Here is a 3467-nt window from a genome sequence, read left to right as displayed (position 1 = left end):
TCAAAATTATGTGATTCAAACCACAATAACTATAAATATCTTGCGCTCGAAAATGGCTCTCATTCCTGCTCATAAATTTGGATCTCCCGCTCATGGCGCTCCTACTTCTTCAGCGTTCGATAATGCTGTGGTCTCTACTGGTCGTTCGGGTGGTGGAGATGATTTTTGTGGGCAGTCTGCGGATGGAGATAGGGCTCTGTCTGCCCTTCGTTTGGATTCTTCTGCTGGTGGGGTTAGGGCTTCCCCCTGTTCGGCTCCAGGGTCTCCTCCTCATTTAGGGTTTCTTGCTTTAGGGGGAAGGACTTTTGCAGACATGGCTGCCTTCGAAGTCGGTTTACATGGAGCTCTCCCTCATGTTGTTTCATCTGGGCCCTCTCATGTGATGCCTGTAAGTGCTTTAAAGCCTATTAAGGTTTCTCTTGACAGTTGAAGATATATTTCATATGGTAGAAGAACTTTCCTCTTTTGCTGCGATTTTACGCTTCCGAGGTTATTGGCCCTCTCTTGCTGATTTACATGACTGGATCTCCAAGAACTGGGTGCCACTTATAGACAATAATGTCCACATCTTTCCATGTGCAAAAGGCTTCTTTATAGCTAAATTTGAAAGCACTAATGACAAGAAGATTATTTTGTGTCACAATAGTTTTTCCTTGTAGGGCAGATATCCACTTATGGCCAAACCGTGGCATATGGATTTCGACCCACTTTCAAAGTCCTTTAACAAGTTCCCTATCTGGGTTCGGCTTCTGAATCTCCCGAAACATCTTTGGCATGATTCAATTTTTGAAACTATTGGGAATGCTATTGGTGTTTTCTTATATGTGGATTCTGACATGTCTGATATTTTCCACTCAACCTGTGCACGCTTTCTTGTTGAGTTGGATGTTTCTAAGGGCCTCCCTGAGGCGATTTGCTTGGATTCCTCGAGGGGTTCTTGGACACAAATGCTGGATTTTGAAGGTATCCCTTTTCGTTGCAGGAATTGCCACTTGACTGGTCACATTGCTACTCGGTGTGTTGCTGGGAAGTCTAAATCAAGGCGACCACCTTCGTGGTGGTTAGGGGCCTCTTCTGAGCACTATACAATGAAACAATCCTTGGATGCTCTTGTGGATTCTGTGGCTGAGGTCTCTCCTGGCGATTATTTGGAGCCGGTGGAAGAGGAGGGTGTCCCCTCTTTGGTCTCTTCCCCTGTTTTAGATGCTCTTCCTAATGGCCAATTGCCAAATGATTCTCATAGGGAGATTGTTGCGGCTTCAGCACCCCCTGGGTTCCACTGTTCTATTTCCTTTGAGGCTTGGGTTGTTGAGGCTGTGAAGATTGAGGACGGGTGGATAGCGGTAAAGAGTAAGCGAACTAAGCCTTCTGCTCCCCCTTTAGATATGAACCTTTGGTCGCGTAAGGGAAACTTCAAATCAAAAGGAAAATCTTAAGTTCCCCTGTTCTGATTGGTTATTTTGTGATGGTGAGTAGGTTGTGGCTCTAGCTCGCTGGTTACTGGTCTGGGAGGTTTTATTGGTTGCCTTGTCTTCCAGTCTGTTTACTTTCTAGGTTCCAACGTATTTTCTGGTTGCTTTTTTTGGATACATCTGTTGGTTTTAGGTCCCTGTAAAACCTGGTTGAGATGTTCAGCTAGTATCAGGTCTTTTTAAAACCTGGTAGTGCTTCATGGTATATCTTTCTTTTTGATGTAAAGGGTTTTAGGGCCCCTTCAAAACCTAATTTTACCTTAATCTAAAACTAGTTAAAAATATCTTAGTTGAAAAAATCTCAGCTAGTTAAAAAAGATCTCAGCTGAAAAAATGTCTCATCCACCAATATCATGTTTGGAATCTTATTACAAAGCATAGAAAATCACCTAGGAAACACAAGAACTTCACAAAAGATTATATCCCTCATGATTATATCATACTAACAAGAAAGAAAAAGAGAGAACATGATTATCTTGTCCAACAAGGTTTGTGTTCCTTACTGTGAATCACAAAATCAAAAACAAAAAGAAGAAGAAGATCAAATGGTCTATTAGTTTTGTGTCTGGTAGTCAAACCTGTGTGCACACCAATGACTCTTGCATGAATTTGTATGTATGTGTATATACTTGTGGATCTATAGAGTGTAAATATGTCTCTGCTCTATGTGGATGGATAAGTCTTTGTTATCTATAGAGATGAATGTGTGTGTATATAAATGCATTTCCCTAAGACAGAGAAGTGTCACTTATACCCATTCGTTGTTGCAATGTAAAAGTAAAAGTACATAAAAACTAAACTTGACTAAAAGGAGGTAATGTGTATTCTCCCCTCATGATGAATATGTAGCTATAAACATCATAAGGAAGAGAATAAAGGACAACTACTTCTAGAAACTAGGAGACATCCTTTAAGTGATCATGTATGCCACAAACTTAGCAAAGAGAGTTGTATCTTGTAAACTAAGAAAATACATAATAATGAAAGGATATGTGTGTATGAGAAGATACTCTTTGAAGGATGAGGTCTTATTGGAAATACATATACCTTTTAGAAGAACAAGAATGCACCTATTTAGCCCCCCATGTCTACGAGAAAATAGGGATCCTTAGAGGAAGGAGGAAAAACTCTAAAACATAGTAAGGGAAAACATTTATAATCAAAATAGTTTTGAAAATAAGAAATAATTGATGATCAAGGACATGCACCTCTTGTATATAAGAGAGATTCTTGACGAAGACAATGATTCCTTAAAGGAAAAGGATGTCACATGATAGATAAAGACAAGAAACCAAAAATGAGAAATATGAAGAATGAGAAAACTATGATGGATTATGAAATAAATCTTGTAAGATACAAAGAGAAATTGTGAGCAATGACCATAATCTAGCCTTGCACAAAACAAAAAAAACATTTATCAAACAAGATGCATTGTAGAATAATGTAAAACCATAAAGAAAGGGAAATAATATACATCATAGGATATGTGATTAGAAAAAAAAGTGTAACACATATGCTACAAAATATATCACATATGAAGTAAATTGCAGATGCTATAGATGGTTATTAAATGACAAACACTTAAATCCAAAATATGGAAAAAATTGTTAGGCAATGACAATCATGTCTTGCTTGAAATAAAACATTACATATCCAAATATAAGAATGTATCATAAAATAATGAAATTATATAGAGAAATGAAAGAAGAAAAGGAAATGATACATTGTTATGTGTACTTAGTTACAACAGCATGAATCGACAAAGAGATAATGGATCCTTAAAGGAGGAAAGTAGAGGAAAATATAGATCCCCTATAATACACATATGCTATAGAGATAAAGTTTCACATGGAAATGTAACACAAAAAAAAATGTAACATAAGAACAATATAAAGAATAAGCATCTGCAAGGAAGATAAAAATTGAAATGAGGAGAAACAGAGATAGGGATAAAATATTAAGCACCCTAAAGTATTTCCATTAGATACCAAATGT

Source organism: Cupressus sempervirens, chromosome 3, assembly GCF_028749045.1.
Source record: "Cupressus sempervirens isolate cs-2001-9-10 chromosome 3, ASM2874904v1, whole genome shotgun sequence".
In the NCBI taxonomy this organism is placed as follows: domain Eukaryota; kingdom Viridiplantae; phylum Streptophyta; class Pinopsida; order Cupressales; family Cupressaceae; genus Cupressus; species Cupressus sempervirens.
The sequence above is the reverse complement of the archived record's forward strand: the minus strand, read 5'-3'. Positions refer to the sequence as shown.